The sequence below is a fragment of the Vidua macroura genome, chromosome 18, assembly GCF_024509145.1.
Source record: "Vidua macroura isolate BioBank_ID:100142 chromosome 18, ASM2450914v1, whole genome shotgun sequence".
NCBI classification, from domain to species: domain Eukaryota; kingdom Metazoa; phylum Chordata; class Aves; order Passeriformes; family Viduidae; genus Vidua; species Vidua macroura.
This window is the reverse complement of record NC_071588.1, coordinates 6,961,096-6,979,476: the sequence shown is the minus strand read 5'-3', so window position 1 is coordinate 6,979,476 and position 18,381 is coordinate 6,961,096. Positions and strand designations below refer to the sequence as shown.

General features: G+C 46.9%; 1 protein-coding gene across 5 annotated transcripts in view; it reads right to left on the bottom strand.

Moving 5' to 3' along the window:
• Positions 1–18,381, bottom strand: part of FBRSL1 (fibrosin like 1) — a 502,969-nt gene that overhangs the window by 36,760 nt on the left and 447,828 nt on the right. The window lies entirely within an intron of this gene.

Sequence of the window (18,381 nt, the reverse complement as noted above, 5' to 3'; positions counted from 1 at the left end):
CACAGAGTGAGCCATGAATAAATACAGCTACTGACAGCACAGCACGGGCAAAAAAAAATGTTTGTAAACAGCATCAGGAAGTCACAGATGGCCTTTTGCTTTTTAAGATTGAAAAAGTTCACTCTACCTTTAAACATGCCCACTATCAAGAAAACTGGACTGTGTTGCACAGTTATGAACTACTGATAACAAAAGTTCTAGAACAGAGGAGCTTTCCTTCACTTCAGTTCTCAATCCTTGATTTTTTGTGATAATGTTTTCACACCTCACATTGGAAGGTGTTGCATCTTCTGAAAAATCTTTTCTGTCCCACCTGGGTCGACAGGAACCACACTTAAGAGAAAGCAACAGCATCTGAGGGATGGCTTTGCAGAATGCTCGAGAAGAAAAATGCCAGGGATGATTGGTTTTCCCTTCTAAACAGGAAAGAGTGGTTTGGTATGCAATAAGGGAAAGAAAAGAACACTTCACTGCACTGCAGAAGGCAAACTCCTTCAGCATGATTTCAGTGTGTGAAGTGCAGCTGCAAAGCTCCTTCCAGCTTTCTCCTTTGATGAAGTGTGAATTCTTCAATGGGCAGTAGAAATTCTGGAAATATTTTAGTGCTGGATATGCTGGAGGATAATGTATGACCTGGCATTTAGTAAGACCTAACAGAGGAACACTGTGCCGTGCATTGCAATGGAATCACACCCTATTAATGAAAAGGTACTCTTGAATCTCTTCTTGTGTGAGGGTTTATGGCTGTGGAAAAAAGTCTTATGAGGCTGGAGGGTGCAAGGCAGCATGGATCGCTGCAATGCCAACCTGGATGTGCAAAAAGCCTGGAACAGTCACTGAGCACTTGCAAACACAAATGTGTGTGCTCTACACTCCTCTTCCCACTGACTCCTTGGGGTCCCTTTACATCCACTGCAGTGGCCCTGCAAAGATCATCAAGCACAACAATTTCCACAAGGCTGCTGGATGGAATCTGCTGCAGGTTGTCAAGGCCATGGAAAACCCTTGTGATTCTGACGTGCATGAGACTACTCACTGTAGTGAGGGAAGTAGCTCAGGAGAATATTCACTGCCCTACTGACTGAGGCATTTGGCTTTCTTGGTGCCAGGGGTTTGCAGGAGCCCCAGCAGCTCACAGCTCTGAGCTCTCCCCAGGCAGAGCCAGAACTCTCACAATCCCCACGTTACCCTCTGAGCTGGAATTGGGCAGGCACTGCCACATCTAACCTCTGTCCCGGGCAACAAACAAGTACAGGCTCAGACTTCTGCAAAGATAATCACAGGAATAGTCTGGTCTGAAACTGCTGCACATTTTCATTTCAATATTGGGTGAAAGAAAAGAGACAAGTTAAGTATGTGGGCTTAGCCTGCAGATACTTTTCCGAGACAGTAATTGCTGCATAATTCATAATCTTGTTTTTACATGTTCACCATGTGTACCAACAATCCCACTGAAATCACTCTAAGTTTTTCCTTCAAGTCCTCTCCATGTCACAGTTTTTCCAAACTGCACACACACAAACATGCCTACAGTCCTGTACTAACCAGCTACTTGGGTTTGGCAAATTCCTGTATTCCCAGATTCTAGCACACTAGGAGAAGAAAATGGGGGTCTAAGCTCATTTTTGAGAGTTTCCACTCCCCATTAGCACAGCAGACATCAGCATTCACTCATTATATCTGTATTTCCTTTCAAGCAGTTCTCTGTGAAGTCAGAATTGAGCCTTTGCATCTCCCCCAGAGCCACCTGGCTCGCCATCAACTCCAGGTCCCACAGGCTGGAGGAGTGCTGCCCTCTGCACGAGGCAAGGCTCAGAAAGAGAAATATTTGCAACTGATAAGAACTCTTAGTCCAGTAAAAAGCAGTTCATAGTTTCTGTACCAAAGAGGCTCACAGGGAAGTGCAATGATGCAGTTCTTCATCTCAGCCCTTCAGCAATGGTTTGAGGTACTTTTGCTCATATTAAACTAACTGGAGATGACATCACAGATCCTTGCAGGGAGGGGAAATGCATTTCTTCTAATGGACCTCAAAATGGTTAATCAATTCAACGATTACAAATGAAATGCCTCATCTCTCAAGGGGCAGAATCCAAGGGCTGGTGCCACTGGTTTTGGTTTTGAGGACACAATATGGTTTTGTTTTTGAGCACAACACTCCAAAGTGCCAGCGGTTGGTTTCAGGGAAAACCACCTCCTCCCACATTAACATATTCATTTGCAAAATCTATCACATATGTTGCGTGCAAACTGGCTGAGAGTTGATTCAGCTCTGACAGCATGAGAGCCTCTAGCCCAAATATCTGAAAGTAATAAAATCCACACCATCCTCCTGCTTCCTCACCCTAACACAGAAGTGACCTACATTTGCTTTGCACTGTCAGTGCTCCCAGGAGACAGAAAACAGTAGCACTGGTCCATGCTGGGGGTGTGGACCTCACAGTGGGCTAACTGTCACAAGAAAAACACAAGCAACAGGGCTTTGTTACAGGTTATGCTCATGGCTAATGGCAATGACTGGGGTATCACATTCCACCTTATGGTCACTCCACAACCAGGAATTAGGCCAGAAGGGACAGAGCACCCATTATTTTATATATAGAGATGGGAAGCAGGGAACAAATTTTGGAACAATCTCTCACAGACAGCAAGTATTCCTGTGTTTTTAAGAGGGTTCTCCTCAGCCCTTTGTTTCGTAGGCAGGCTGGCTCTGAGCTGGCTGTTCCCAACAAGCTCTCAGCCTGCCAGAGGCTCAGAGAACCTGCTCAGAATGAGTATGAATTCTTCCCATGAATTTGTTAAAACCAAAGCCAGATTCCCCTTATGCTGGGTGCTGCATGTTTCTGAAAAATCCTGTCCTCTTTTAAGACTGAACACAAGCACAAGTGGCAGGAAGGAGGCAATGATATTCCCCATTAGGAAAGAAGGAAAAAGACACCGAGGGAGCAGTCAGCCTCTCCGATGCCACACCACATCTCTGGGGACAAATGCTTTTCTGCATCCACAAGATAAATCCACCTTCTCCCCCTGTTCCCACAGCAGAAGAGAACAACTCCCCAGTTACCAGTCCTGGATGCCAGTAAAGGTCTCCCTTTTCTTCCTTGTGTAAGGCATTTCCCTCCCCTTCATTTTATAAATTACCAGAACAGACATTTAAATGTTCAAGAATAATCTTAACAGAGTATTCATGCCTTGGGCATTTTCATGCTCTACAAGGAGTGAAACAAAAGGGCCTCATTTAATACCTCCCTACAGCATTCCCTATTCCTGCTCTTCCCTTGTGAATCTCCAAAGGCAAACTCTCAGTGGTTCAAGGCTCCTGACATACCCCATATCCCTCCCTTCTCCCTTTTTAAGATGAGCTTCTAAAGCAAATCTTGCTGGCTGACAGGAACAGGTGGTAGGAATCCTTCAAAAGGAGAGAAAAATCATTTGTAACCAATAAAAGGAGAGGAAAAAGTCTGATTCCCGTGGTTTTACTGAGCACCTGTGGGAGTTGCTTGGATGGCAGGCACATCCTGCTGCTCTGTGTGCTCTGTGCCCCCCTGGCACCCCAGCCCCAGGCAGGATGAACATCCTCCCTGTCCCTGCACCCCCTGCCTCCCGGGATGCCAGGGAGCAGGGTGGCTCTGCCTGCTTTATGGGGGATTTCAGGAACACTGCATCAGTTCCAGAGACTGATGGGACAGGCTAAGGGCTGAGTCTGTCTTCTGCCCTGGATTTGAGATCTAGCTTTACAAAACCAGCAAAAGCCTCTATCCTTTTCAAACATATAGAAACCATCCAATGTTTGAACAAAGTTTTGTGCTAGATCAAAAAGCCAGACCTGCAAAACCCTCCTTGGGGCTTTGCTTTTATTCTTTAGCAAAACCCCTCTACAGTAACTTTCTGATCTTCAGCCTTGGAGAGAAACATCACAATACACTGAGGTGAACAATATACCTTAATCTCTTGCCTTATACTTGACAGGTAAAGAAGTCTGACTTGGAAAGGACCCCCAGGACATGGCTGGCAAAGGCTGGGCTCGCTGTGTGGCACTTGGAGACAGCAGCTCTCCTGGAAAGAACTGCAGCCCCAGGACAGCAGCTCACTCCTCAGCTCCCCTCTCCAGCCCTGCCATTCGCCTTTCTTCTTCCCTTGTTGTCAAAATGGATGAAGGGAGAGGCGACGAGCTGGAAAAGCATGGCCAAGACTCCAGAGCGAGCATTCAAAGCACCCCTGCTGTGCTCCAAAGTGCTGTTATGGCTGCTCCCTGTGTGCAGGGAATTAGGATATGGTCTCCAATCCAGCTACAAGCAAAGGAGGCAGAGGAATAGATGTGCTTTCTACAGAGACCTCAGATATTGCTTCTTTCCTGTATTTGCTGGCAAGCACAAGGTACAAAAACATCCACCTCCAGGAGCAAATGCTGGAATCCAGGTTTATCTGGATGTGATCTAAGGGATACTTCACTAGGGATGTGGCTAATGCAGTTGTTTGTTCAAGAGTTAAAAAGGAAGGGATATTTCTTTCTATGAAGGAGGATCAGGAAATTAAACCTGGACTTGACTCAGCTCTTCCTCCTTTCTCATATGGGTTTCTCTCCACAAAGAGGGGGTGGCAGTGGGTTTGAACGTTCTCCAAATGTGATTTCCCTTTCCTCCACAAGAAATTTATAGAGAAAAAGGTCTGAAGTCCTTGCAGTCTTCTACAGATATGCCACATTTAGAAGCTCTGGGCTTCTCCCCATATCTTTGGTTCTCCATACCAATTTTGCCTGTTCACAGCCTGAAGTTATGCCCGCCTCACCCCATGCACTGCACATACATTTGGTGAAACTCCATCACTGACCAGCTTCTCAGCAGCCACCCCCACACCAGTGCCAGAAATCTATTTAGTTTGTAAGACTACAAAACCCAACACACTCCTTTACACAGCCTGGAACAGCGCTGCAGTATTTACAACCCTTCCAAAGAACCACAGAAACATTTATCACTGTACAGTCACGCTCTGCTTGTCACACACCAGCACTGGCATCCTGGAGAGGACTGTATCACAAACAAGCATCCACCTCAAGTACCTTTGGGGTATTCAGCATGTTGTGGTTGCACTGAATTGGTTTCTGACCAGAAAAGAGAACACTTTCTTCAATCACCCTGTAGAAATGTTTTCCTTATGGGAAAACTTCAGAAATATCCACTGCCCGATTCTGAGGTTGGTTTTTCTAAGAGCTAAGGGTCGTAAAGTAGCCATGTGTTTAAACAAGAAGTTATTATCCACCAGCACCAGGGTTCAGTGCAAGCTTCTAAGCTAGAAGCAAGTTGAAAATAGAGCTGTTAAAGCAGTAACAGTAATTTAGTGTAATTTAAGTTTCTGTTTTACTGATTTTTCTGGCTAAGATTCATAGTGCTATCAAATTAGCATCTGGTTATCTTGTTGAGGGAGTGAAGTCAATAGTCTAACAGGCCCATTTCGCTTCTCTTTACTGCTGCAATTGTGTGACTTCATCGATACTAAGACCTGAAAGCAAAGGACACAAGGACAATGCCCTGTGGCAGATACCAAGCTCCTATTCTGTGTGTGATACAGCAGAGTCCAACAGATGACATTTCAGACACAGCAATCAGAAGAAACTCTTTCGACTCAAGATGCCATAATACCAAAGGCTTAACACTAAATTTATTAGCTACCACCCAATTAGGAAGTGAGATTTTTCGAAGGCATAAAGTCACCAAGAGATTGAGAGTTTGACCCAAACCTTTAAAAGCTTTGTAGCAGTTCACCTGCACCAAAACCTGGAAGCATTTCAGGACCAACAACAGTAGTATACAGCAACATTTGTTATTTAAGCAAACGTGCTCTCCTAACTCTCTGCAGAGAAATCTGCTTTACCCAGTACCAACCTCCTCAGTCTCTCCAGCTTCATCTACCCAGTGTGGTAAGAAGAGAAGCTCCTCCACACCCTTCCTCTCCCTCTCCTCCACCTCTGGACAGCACATCATTTTCAGTGTGGGTTTGTGCTGCCCTTGGCGTTCCACATCGCCAGACTGGTCAAATCCACAGATGGAAGGAAAGATGCCTTTCCAAGCCCACCTCTGGAAAGACACAGATGTGGTAGGAAAAGCCCTGCAAGCTCCCCTTGTTCCCTTTGAAACCCGAGGAGAAGAGATGAGCAGCACATTTGAAATTAATTACAGCAAAACCTACTGCATTGTTCTCTCCTCCCCTTCCTTTTTCCCTGACCCCCCCTCATCACAGAGCTTTCACTGGAACCTCTGTGGCGTGTATATTTTCCTAAAGTTGCCAGGGCCAAAATGGTACAGCTGAGACATTCACAGGAGTCAAAGAAAGTGCAGGCCCAGGTTAGTGCACAGGGGTACAATAGTTCCTTAAGAGCGAGCGTCTCCCCCGCTGCCGCCCCCCTCCTCCCAAACCTTCCGTCTCTAATGAACCTTTGGTGTCTGTCCACAAAAAACAAACATCAATCAGGCAACAGGCTGTTCCTTTTCCCCTGTTGCTAGTCTGAAATAACAGGCATCCCCCGCTGGGCTGGGAACGCCACTTCCCTCTCCAGCACACATACGGGATAATAAGGGGGAGGCGAAGGAGGGAGGAAAACCCGCTCCGAGGTGCCAGAATACACAGCGAGACGTGCCTTTCAGAGCCAGAGAAAACTTGGGAACACAACAGCTTTTGATTCCTCCTGCCCCACTGGGTACGTTAATTATTTAATAGTTGGCTTGTGAATTGGTGGTGGTGGTAGGAACGGGGGGGAAGGGAAACCAGGCTTTTCCCCCCCTGCCCCCAGTCCCCTCCTTGTGCTGGCAGAATTGTGTGTGCACACACGTGTGTGTGAGGCTTTGGGCACGCCTAGCAGCCTCCTCTGCACCCTGTCCTCTCTCCCCACCCACACAAGACCCTCCTTGTTGGCCTGTGACCACAGTGGCCATATACAGCATGGGACAGCATCTGGATCAAATGATGCTTGGGGCAAAGCAAACCCATCTGCTCTCCCTTTGGAGGCAGATATTTTTCACTTATTGTGCTTGGGGGAAGGGCACTTCGAAGTTTATATTGGATTTCGACAGAGTTGGAAATGGAGCTGCAAATCAAACAGAGATCAGCTTATGATTTGCAACCAGGGCTTTCTAGGTGTCTGAAGCAACACTTTGGAAGGAGCGTAGGGAAAAGGAGAATGTAACTACATCTCATTTGGATGGAGAGGACTCACAGATGTTAGGAATATTTTTGATCAACAGCTTTCCTGGCACTGATTGTGGTGGAATCCACAACCTTGACGGCTAGCTGAGTAAGAAAGTGCTGGCAAGCTCCTGACTGCATGCAGGCAATTTGCAATGCTGCCAGTCAATATTTCAGTGAAAACAAAATTGCAGGGATCATATTAAAAGAGAAGAAAACAGAAAATAAAACAAAACAAAATCCAGTCTTTCCTTTTAAAAGAAAGTCTGACACAAACTGATGGGAAAGTCCCTTCCAAATCAAAATGCAGTCTTTGTTTGTTTAAAATTAACACGCTGTGATGGGAGCCCTGCCGTGAGCACGCAAAGGCAAGTCTGCCAGCAGCAACAGAAGCAGACACAGCAAGAAGTGGCTTTACACGGGGACACCTGGGTGGCATGTTTAGTACAGGCCTGCAGGAAATGATGCAGAAAGAGGTTTATAGTTGTGTCCATTTGGTGGAGGAAATGTATGCAGCAGGCAGGGGTCTGAGCCAAAAACCTAGACCCAGTTCTCTTCAGTCTTTGGGAGGAGAGAATTGATGAGAGAAAAGGAGAGAGCTTCTCTGGCAGTGTTTTCAAGCTCTGGCTGTTCGTGTAGCCATGCTGGCCTATTAGTGTGAAGCAATGGTATTACTGTGAGAGACTGCAAGCAGCGTAGCCCGGGCAGTATCTCTCACAGGACCAGCCTTGAGATGACTGACACGGACTCTCGGGGGCATCTGAACTCCTGGCACAGCTCACAGGGCCATCTGGAGTACCTTCAGAGGTCTCTGAATTACTCCCACTTCTGTGGCTGGCAAAAGGGTGCTCTGCTGCTCACAACCACTGAGTCAGGCCCTTTTCTGCCCTGGTCTCAGGACTAAGCTTGGCTGAGTGTGCTGCCAGTCAGTGGGGAGTCCCCAGATGTCTGCTGAAGGCAGCTTTACAGCACATACTGCTAAAATGACATAAAGAGCCCAGAAATTGGCCTGTAACACAAAAATATTTCAGGCCAAAAGGTACATTATGCTCAGAGAACATTTTTGTTGATACAATGAAAGGCATAAAATAATCTGCTCTACTTTGGTTACTCAATTGATCAGTACAGAACGCAATGAACATATTCTAGCTGTTGGTTGCATGTTTCTAGCGCAGTTTCAAAGACTGGTTCAATAACACAAATAATGACATGTTCATTATTGTATAAACATTCAATGCTCACCCTGTAAATTTCTTCCTCCAGCCATTAAGCCTGTATTAAATCAGGTTGTCTCTGCAGAGGTTGCACTGTGAGCACCTCTCCTGTGCCCAGAGAAGGCCAGCCATGTACAAAAGCAAGTGGCTGGGGACAGCTCAGCTGTTTGGAAGCCAAATCACATAATACTGAAAAACATTAAAATGTTAGCTGCTTCATCCAACAAGGCTGGCCCTTTTCTACCACCTTGCTTTGCACAGAGCTTCCCAGGGAGCAGCTCTGGCTTTGCAAGCCAATGCAGCTTGGGCTGGGTTTGCAAACTCTGATGTAAGCTTTGGTGCTGTTGCCTGGTCCTGCACTTCCCAAGATGTCCCAAGGACGAGGACTCATGGGACTGAAGGGACAAACCAATCTTCCACAGGTTTCACAGTATGGGACATGGAGCGTTCAGACAGATCTCTCCCAAAACTGGATTGTCAACAAATATGGAAATACAGAACAAACCTAGCAGACACCAGCAGCAGATGCAGGTTCATAGATGTCTGCTTATTACCAAGCTTCACTCCAGCTGAGACTTAAATAGGCTCCTTTATGCACAACGGGAGAGGGAGCGGAATTGAAGGAAACTGGCAATTACACAATTTTATTTCCCTGCTAGCCCGTTTGCTGTGCATCAGGTGGCTCTGCACTCACACACCAAAGGCGCTTGTGAGCACTAAGTGAAGCACAAAGCCAGCTTGATGCTCTGCTTTCGCTGGGAGGAAGTTTCTGTGTGCTTTTCTGGATGCGGTGTGAAAGCACAGTGAATGCATTATTTTGTATTATTTTGAAAGCACCACGAGTGCCTGAGACACAGGGAGTTCCAGGCCTCACTGTGTCTCTTTCTGAGAAGGCTGCAACCTCTCTTGAACATGATGCTGCTCAGAAACAGATGTCAGGGTCTAAGTTTAACACCACACCAGGATGTATCTGTATAGATGCATCTGCAATCTTCTTCCTTACATTTTAATACAAACAAACTTCCACTTTCTAAATCTCCACCCTAACTCCAGCGGGGTTGACTGGCAAAGCACCTAACACAGTGCTCGATGATGTACTTGGGTGCAATCATGCTCTCCCAGCTTTGCCACTCACCTTGCTGACACTTTTTAAGAATATATCTCCAACAGGGCAAAATGTTTATGTCCACTTCACTGGAGAGAGATCTGGAACTGACTATTCCCTTATGGGTAAACCTTTAAGAATTTATCTGTGATGAAACCAGTATGTTTCTTCAGAAACTTAATAGGGTTCCATAAAATTACTTCAATAACTTTAAAAATTTAATGGTGAACAAGAACCTTTCCAAAGGCTTTTTGAACTGTCCGACAGAATCCCAGAGTGAGGATATAATTCTGCAATAAATTTTTCAGGATGGTTAAAAGATTTTAATTTCCTATTACCTCTGCAAGTCTTTGCCATCCATTTAAAGCAACTACATGAACTAAAAGCACTGTAGTCACTTTTCTGTCCCAGCAATTTACAAGAAAATATTTACTGTTTGGTGAAAAAACCCAACAAACTAGAACAAGTATCCTTTTCATAAACACAGACACACAAACACAAACACTCTGCCAAGTCCTGCTCTTATACACTGGTGTAAACCAAATAAATACAGGGAAGTCAATGGAGTCAGTATGGCTTTACCTGGCTGAACCGAGGCCGGGAGCCGGGGCCGAGTGCCCGGAGCAGCAGAGATGGAAGGAAAGCCTCATGCTGTGAGTCTCCAGGCAGCTCGGCAGCAACATTAACAGGCTCCACGGGGAATGTGTTCAGCCCTTGTTAGCAGGAAGGATGGCCAGCGAAGCACGGAGGTGAGGGAGGCAGCGAGCACATGCGTGCACGGCTCACACGGTTATTAAAGAAGAAAACGGCAGGAACCCCATGGCTGAAAGCAAACCCCGAACCCGGCCTCCCCCCTCCCCTCCCACAGGACAGGAACAGAGAGCTCCATCACTCACAGCACTGATTTCAAATGAAGCTAATACAAAAAAATCAAGCCCAAACCAGAAACAGCATGAACTGCCCCAGGCTGATCAGGACAGCAGGATCCTGAGATCAGCCCCAGCCCTGGCCCAGGAGGAAGGACTCAGTCTCCAGAGGGGCAGCGAGAGGAGCAGGAGAAGCAGCGACACGCTGACAGCATCCTCTGCTCCTGAAGTCTCTTGCTGGGACTTACAGACCTCACCAGCATTGCACACAAAGAGTAGCCAGATCCATTTGCAATTAAACAGCATGCCCTGGTCTCATTGATCACTCCACTGATTGCCCAGAAGGAAACACCAGCTGACCCGGGTCACATCCAGCTCCCCCCCTGCACCAGCACTGCCTTGTCAAATCCCTTGTGGATGGCCAGGCCGCCCTGTTCTGTGCTGGTGACCTGCACTGTGAGGGGCTGCTGTGTCTGCAGGAGTCCCTAATGGGCTGTTACAGAGCCCAGCACAGCTGCCCAGGGATACCCTGTCAAACAGCTCCACTGACACAGAAACAGCTCAGGCTGCAGAGCAGCTCAGAGAGGGGCATCGGAGAGCTGGGAAAACCAGCACAAGCCTGGGCTGAGCAGAGTCTCAGGCTGGGTGGCTGGAGAGAGCAAGGACTCTCCTTTGCAAGGAGCAAGGCTGATTTAAATCCTGGGGATGTGCTGGGCACAGCTCAGAGCCATACCACACACCTCCCCTCATCCTGCACTGCTCGCCCTTTGGAAGAGGGAATCAGGTTTATACCCAGCGTTTAATTTGCTCAGAAACCGAAGCTTTACAAAATCTTCCATGAATAAAACAAGTCTCTGAGGTATTTTAAAAGCAGAATTGAGAAGACCCAACAGTTTTGTGGGGGGTGCAGCTGCTGCTCTTAACATCACCACCCTACAGCATCCTTCTGTGCTGAAATGCAACCAGGGACCACAGCTGCAGACAGCACTGAGACTTTACCCATTGGCTTTTGCTACTCGACAAAAAAGAAAAACAAACTACAAACAAGGAGAAAAAGATGGTATCTTTCAAATGTCCTTTAAAAGCCTAGGCAATGTAAACTACTACAGGCACTTGGAAGGAATTTCTATCTTTTTCTTCTGATTTACAGTTTGATGGTCCTTTTATCTACTTTTACATGGACTGAAAAAAGCTAGAATGTGCCTACTCAATCAATATGAGCTTGAGCTGGCCCATTCAGGATATATAATATTTTGCTTTTATAGTTTATTTTAAATAAAAAGTATAATTAAAGAAAATAAACCACCCACTTCATAACATTTATACAATGAAGACTTTATTTATTTTATTTACGTTTTGGTGGGCAAGGCACAGCATGCTGTTAGCTTTCTGTGATACTTAACAAAGCCGCATTTGAAATTTAAAATCTTTAAGGAAATTAACAAATTCTGTGGAGGAAGGGCAGTTGAGCAAAGAGACTTCTTACATTACCCTAGATAATTGTGCATATATATGTTTCTGTGAGTCTCTCTCTACTCCAAAAACATATCCATGACTTGGAAGCTTTAAATCAAAAAGCAATTTCAGTCTGTAATTCTCAAATAAATAATTAAACACATTTTATCTCCTACAGTATTGCTTCTATTCATTCTAATCCCACTGACAGGAATGCAGCTACATACCCCACCACATCCTTAAAGTAACAAAACAAAACACAAGACACCAACCAGAAGGCCTGGAAATGTTTATAATTCAACTTTTCAACTCTCCTGGCTGCAGCCTGAAGCTACAAAGAAAGCTCTATGCTGGCTCAGTGGAAAGGGAGAAGCCTGGAGATGGCTGTACAAACCATATGGCCATTGGTGCAAGCAGACCCTGCTGGCCTGCACGAGGCAGCTCTCGCTCTGGGAGGCACACAACACTCAGTTTGTGTCAAAGTCAATAAATTATCCACTTTTGCAGTCTGAGTTTTACCAAACTAACCGGACAGTGTGGTTACGGTGAATGGTCTCTTGCTTGCCCATCATAATTTCACAGACAGCTGCTGCAGATAGGGATGGCTATAGCCTGGATAATATATACACAGCAAAAAGCTAACAGGGGAGACACAGAGTGCACTCCCATTCCCAAAGAGAAAGCTGAGCTTTCCAGAGCCTGCAAGATCAGAAAACTACAGTAGTAAAAGACTGCACCTACTGGACTATTTTCTGTGTTTAGTTTTGATTTGTAACGTGGGTAACTGGCTGTGACTTGGGTGATTATCTTGGTTACCCATGCTTTTTGAAAATCGAAATCCTCCTTCTCAGACCACTGTATAATTATGTCTATACATACGCAAGAAAGCTAATTCAGTCATCCTGGTGGCAAAATTAGATAGAACTCTTCAAAAAGAGGATGCTGGGATGGGCTCACACACTGGATTTATCATTAAACTCAGGGTATCCAGTATTGCCAACCCCAGAAGCGTTTACAGATCACAAACTATCTTTAAAACAAGGTTGAAACCAAAGTATCTGGACTTCTTTATGACTGCCTGCTGGCTCTGAAGCACAGAAGAATCAAAAATTCTAGGCTCTTCTCTGTAGTCAGGAAGACTGAAGTCTTGCCTAAATAACTAAATTAAATCTTAGATTTTGGTACAATCCTCTGAGGGCCTGGGTTTCATGAAAAACCCAGAGTCTAGTAAGCTTGTGATAAAATCACCAGAGATGCAGCATGGGGAGCAGAGCAGCTGCAGAGCATCCTGAGCACTGTAATAAATCATAGCAATATGGCTCCTATCTAAATAAATGCATTACTTATTTTATTTATTATTACAGATGCTGCTGTGGAAATTTTTGCATGCCTGTAATCATGGTGGACTCTCGTCCAAAGGCTCAGCTGTAAATTATCATCTCCCTCAAGCTCCCTGGCTGCGCAGGTAATCAAGCACAAGATGATGACCTCATCAAAATGTAACCAGAACATGGGGATAAAACTGAGATCAAGAGACAGGATGCAGCTCAGATCCCACTGTGGACCCCACAGAAGAAAACTGGGAAAACCGATGACATCTCTCCTGACCTCCATTCATGTAAAACACAGCTAACGGCCTGACCGGGTGTGGTAAGATTTGTTTGCTCTGTCTGTGCAGACCTTCCAGTGATGGAAAGCCCTCTCTCCTGGCACAGTAAGGTAAAGCCCTGAAGGAGAGGTGGACTTGATTACAGGAGATGCTGTCCCAGCCCAGACAGGGAGTCTCTGGCCCTGACAACTGCAGACAGAGTGCCGGGGGACAGGACCAAGGCACGCAGGCAGCACGGCAAGCCCGGGAGACACTGGGCTCCTGACTCCCCTGTCAGTGCTGAGCATCCTTTGAGCTGTGCTGCTGCAAACCTGTGCCAAGCACAGTATTCTGAGCTCAGCTGCACTCAGGTTGTTTTCTGCTTCACCAGGCACTCACAGGTTCCTCCTGGAGAGCTGACTTGCTGCTCTCCCATTCTGCCCCTGCCCCCCTTGCCCCTCCTTTCCCCTCTCACCCCATCTCACAGTAATAACCATCAGTTTTTAACAGCATGTCCTACACTGGAGGTTTTGTAGTTCCAGCTTTTAAAATGATTTAGTGTGACAGTTTAGTGCTGAATTAAAGAAAAAAAAAAGAATAAGAGAAAGGAAGAGAAGAAGCAGAGAGAAAAAGGAGAGACAGTACCCTTAAGGCAACAACATTATGGAGCAGTGATCTCAGAGGAACAAGGGTTCTTCTCTGGTTCAGATGTGCTTGTCAGAGCTCAGTGTCGTCTCTGAACAAGAAATCTCTCTTACTGGCCCAAGGCACAGTTTTGTGGTCAAGAGGACAGAAAATAAAGGGAGGGAACTTCAAAGAAGCATAAGCTGCATTAGCCCGCTGGGGCGGGTGGCTGCGGCACATCCCATGGCTGACAATTATGACCTGCATGCCGAGAAAGCTTGCCTCCCTCTTGTCAGAGGGATAAGACACAGGCTGTGAGCTTTAGAGCTTTGAGGATGTGTACAGTTCATGATGAAAGATAGCACTTCAAAGCCCTCTGCCTAGAAACCCAGGGAGAAGTAAGAGCAGAGGGTAAGCAATCTTTTTTCCTGGGGGGTGCATATGCGGGGGAAGGATAAGACTTACTTTCACTGTCATTTATTATTGCCATGAAAATGAAGCCTTGCACTGTTTATGGAATCTCTCATTAAAAGGATCTCTTGATAAATCGCTTGACAAACATTCATTAATTAAGTCTCTGAGCGCACTTGGCTGACAAGCATTAGTCTTCATTTCGCAGGAGGGGGAAATTGAGGCGTGGAGCTCAGCGAGCCCCCAGCAGCCAGGGCAGGGCTGGGTCCTGGCCAGCCACTCTGTGCCACCAGATAGATGGATTACACTGCTCCCTCAGTGCCCAGCTTGATTCGGATCCAAAGACAGGAGCAACATACTGTCCTCAACAGGCTTCAAAGCTCTTTTCACCCCCATTGCCCCCCATTGCCTCCCAGGGCTGCAGGGCAGATGGGGATGTGCAGGTCTGGCTCCTCCATGGGCATCGCATGCCCCAGGGACTCCTGGACACTTCTTTCATCTCACAGGCACCTCCCCAGTCACAGCCTGCCCAGGGTTATGAATGGAGAATCCCTGGCTGCTGCCCAGGCTCCACTTTTTGTTGGAGGTTTTCCTCCCTGGAGCCTCCGACCTATCAAACCAAGGCAGAGAACAGCTCCTTTAAGACATCCATTTCACTCTCACTGCTACAGTGGCCTTGGGTTCAAACACTGGGGACTCAGCAGGTCACCTGGGCTGCAGCTGCAAGGCTGTTGTGGTACAAACCTCTCCTGCTTTCCCTGGCATACAGCAGCTCTGGAGCAAGGACTGGTGCAAGGGAGCTCAAGTGCCTCCAGCCAGACTCACAAGGGAAGCCCACAGCTGGAGGGAGCCAGCAGTGAGGACCCAACGCTCAAGTCCAGAAAATACAAACTGTCCTACCCCACACACTTCAAAATATGATCACAGCAGGCAGGAGGAGGTCCTTGCCATGACCTAGGGGTGACTGTCCCTCTCACTTCCTCAGCCCCACAACTCATCTGCCTTCCTGTCCCTGACCGTCACCCCTCTGCCTCGTGCTCCTACCTGGAGACAGAGGGACAGATTTGGCTTTCGCCTATGCTTCCCCTGCCTTTCCTGGTACTCGCCCTTCAGAAAAAGGAAGGGCTGGCTGGCAGGTTCCTGAGAGAAAGAAGCTCCATGAGAGAGCAAACAGACCTTTATTATTTGTTTATTGATTTATTCTCCAGGAGGATGTAACACCCGGCCCTCGGCAGCAAATGCCCTTGTAACTCTGTACTGCAGTGACAAGTTGGCCAAACAAACACTTTTCTGCGTCAGAAAACAAAGACTGTCAGCAGAGCAGATCAGGGCTTCTCTGCTCTTACTTTTAATTATTATTTCCTCACACAGAGGATTTAATCTCCTCTTCTGCTGGAAGCTCAAAGTGCCCCATTCAGCCTATTTCACAGCTGTGACTACTGAGGTCACCCCGGGTCAGGACACCTCTCTCTGCAGCATAATAGTGACTGGTCCCCGAAGTGGACATCCACGCCGTGCATCTGCTGCTGCAGATGAACTGGTGTCAGGAGGAGGAGCACGGCCACCACCGTGGCCCTGCTGGGGAGGGGGCAAAGGCAAACGTTACCCAGAGAGCCCCAGACAAAAGACGCTGCTCCTCCGGCCTTTTGTGGAGCTCTCAAGTGCGGTCAAAGGTTACATTTTACAGCTGTTCCAGCCTCAAATAAGCGTAACCCGCCTATCTTAATACTTAATTGCATTGCTAAGCTGCTGATAAACTAGGACGGCATAAAACAAATACACAGGGCCAAACACATCCCCAGGGAAAGTTTGTGGGAACAGAGGGAGTTACACAGAACAATGAACTGGGAACACGGGGAGTTGCACCAGACAATGAATCCACTTTATGTGTTTTAGAAGCCTGGTTACCTTCAATAAAAGCTGCAGCATGGATGCTGCACATTTGCTAGCTAATATCTCTCCAAAAAGGCCGCCAGTGTTTACAAAAGAAGGGCACAGTGCAAATGCCCACGGGAGAGGACGAGCGCGTGCCGCACCATGCGTGTGCCCATCAGGAAACTGTGTCGAGCTAATCCCCTCCCCACAGAGCCACCAGGGCTCCAGCCCTGGAGAACACGGCCTTAAATCAACGCTCTTATCTCACAAAAGGAATTTAAGTGCAATGCTTTGAAAGTCACTTTCTCCTGGCCATATGGCATCCCCGAGCCTGGTCGTGTAGGAGCGGCGTTCATTTGCATGTGCAAGAGACAAATCTGGCTCTTGCATTGTGGGAGTGATAACAGGGCGAGGGGTAAAATTTAGCACTGTTTGGGTTTCTGCACAAAATCTTTGCAGAGGTGACTTTCTCTCACCTATTAAGCCAAGTGCCAAATGCTGAGGTAGCCCCAGGGGAGCTTGCCCACGATGGCAGGCCATGCCATAAGCGAGGTACACCGGTACAGGGCCAGGGTAAAAGAGAAGTCTGAGACAAAACCCATGATCTGAACCCAAAGCTGGCAATGTCTACACCCACATTAAAGCAAACAGGAACAGGCTGAAATTATAGAGATATAAACAGCACTGAACGCAAACTTCAAGACAGCAAATTCACAGGCATTCGCACATTTAACTTCCTGATAGGGAGGTATTTTGAAAACTCATGTTGCTGAGCTGCTCCATGATATGAAGGGGTGGAGGATCTTGGGCTTCAGCACAAGGAGGAGCCAACAAAGCTGCTAACGCTTCAACATAAGCCTCTCCAGCAGATCTCTGTGCCAGGCATTATGCAGGATGGCAAGATTTTTGTTTTGTCGAGGCAGTGCCATATGGGCAATCTGGTTTGCCTTATCAGCAAGCCAAGTGAGAGAAGAGAAATGTTCTTCCCCACCATTTGTTTAAATTTCCCTCTTTCCCCCAGATAAAGCTGCATACTTTTGTAAAAATATCTACAAATGTAATAACATAATGGGCTTGTCATCGGTTTCCACATTTGGCATTGAAAATCTGCAAAGCTTGGAAAGAAAGAGAATTCCTAATAGTTACTGCTGCTGAAGAGCCCAGTTAAAAACTGGGCCTGGATCCAGGTGATGGAGCACACAACCACCAAAACGCCTTTCCATGTCCAGCACCTACTCCTACACAACTGCAAATTGTTCCTTTCTTGGCCCCACTGAAAAAATGCAAGAAGCTTATTTCATCACTTCTTGTTGATGGGCCTCATCTCCCCTCTTTGGGCTATTTGCATGCCCCTAACATCCACTACTGCTGTGAACTGATTTTATTTTGCAGCTCAATGCAGAGGATGCTGCAGACAGCCACAAGCCCTGGCAATTAATTTGGAGCCACACAAACCGCCTTGCATGGCAAAGTGAAACCATTCCCAGCACAATGCTTTCCACCGTGTACCACAGTTTGCCTCCTCCAAGGCTGTTTCTTTGGCATTTCTGCCCAGTATCCATCTCAGTGAGCTTATCCCTGGGAACACACGAAAGCAGAGCAGCCCGGTTTTGTGGCTGTGCCGAGCCCTCAGAGGAGGACTTGGCTTATTTAGAGATCCGTGGCTGTGCCCCCCAAGGGGATGTGGAACGAGGCAGTCTCTTAGCAACACCCAGTGCCTATCACAGGTAACTGTCATTAACAGCAGGAGTGGAGCTGCGCCGTGCTGAGCACCCTCCACCACGGCCTGGAGAACCGAGATGTACAGGCACAAACGCTCCGTGGGCACTGGCAGGGGAGGGATGTGCACGCCCTTGTCAGGATGACACAGACAGCACTGAAATACTGATTTCTTAAAAAGAAATGAGGATTTGATTGTATTAGAGGGAGAAGCATATTCCCTACAGTAAGGACTGACTTCTCCTTTGTCAGTAATCCCTCTCTCCAAGACACTTAATACAAATCTTTCTGGAAGGGAAGAAGTCCCACCCCACACTGAGACAATGCAGCTCTAAATTTTAACTT